Source organism: Echinococcus granulosus (assembly GCF_000524195.1).
Source record: "Echinococcus granulosus chromosome Unknown EG_S00053, whole genome shotgun sequence".
Classification (NCBI taxonomy): Eukaryota; Metazoa; Platyhelminthes; class Cestoda; order Cyclophyllidea; family Taeniidae; genus Echinococcus; species Echinococcus granulosus.
The window spans coordinates 533,706-534,764 of NW_020170433.1; the positions used below are offsets into that span (position 1 = coordinate 533,706).

At 47.1% G+C, this 1,059-nt stretch overlaps 1 protein-coding gene across 1 annotated transcript in view; it reads left to right on the forward strand.

The window, feature by feature from the left end:
- EGR_06244 (hypothetical protein) overlaps positions 1 to 1,059 on the forward strand; it is a gene marked incomplete at both ends in the record, with an annotated part of 6,599 nt that overhangs the window by 1,634 nt on the left and 3,906 nt on the right. The gene's annotated exons all lie outside the window — the stretch shown is intronic.

Consider the following 1,059-nt stretch of genomic DNA (forward strand, 5'->3'; position numbering starts at 1 on the left):
CATCAGCATGGGGTGGCGCCATTTCCAATCCTTTATTAAGGCAAATACGGCTCATTCTTAATGTAGTGATTGTGGTCTCACCTACGCTCCCGATGTCATGCATGTCATCAACTTCTAAACGTGCTAAAAATGGACATCACTGATGGGGATGGTGGGGTGGAGGGGCAAGGGAGGACCATGAAGGGGACAGGAGGGTAGGAGAATAGTCTTTGCAGCGCAAGTCTCTTACGAAGCTCGTTTTTAAAAGTACACATACAGGTTTTTTGCGTAGCATAGGATCGCATATTCTTCCTGCGCCAGATGAACCCACACTCCACCCCTCATTCCCACTTACCGGCATTACAAGAACGCACAAAATGTGGCATTCAAAGAGCCATCAACCACCTCCTCACATCAACGCCCATGATTGGCCTCCATTGAGATATTGACTTTCTCGATTGCTGACAGCTCAACTCCTCAAAGTGGCCCCACCCCAGAGGCGGATGATCTGCTTTCAGCTAAAACACACGTGTACAAATGCTGCGATCTCCAAAATACCTGCACATTCACTAAACGACCGTTAAGCCAAGGACATTCATCTGCTTGTCCAGTTGCAGTGAAACGCAGTGGAAAGTCGAGTGAAGTGGATGCGGTCCTCAGGCGGATGGAACAAAAGCGTGAACACTTAAAGCAGAGTGATAGGCAGCTCGAGCGCATTCAACTCAATTAATGCAATCAGGATAAAAGCTTTTTCTCCCTCACGCGAGTAAAGAGGTGTGCATGCCTCACCACATTTCGCCTCGGAAGTGGTGAGTGAGCAGATCGGATGTAATATCAAAAGTGGTTTCCTCTCATCTACATAACTTAGGAGGTTACGATGTAGGGATGGTTTCCATAGGATATTCAAAAGGGAGTAAACGGATTGCAAGGACATGTCAGCAGCATCGTAAATTGTAGAAAGGGAAAACGGGACGAGTTGGTCAAATGGTTCGGAAATGCCGACAGAGGAATGAGGAATGATGAGCAGACAATCTTTCTAACGATGGAACAAACGCGGCTGTTTTGGAGGGCCATAATTAC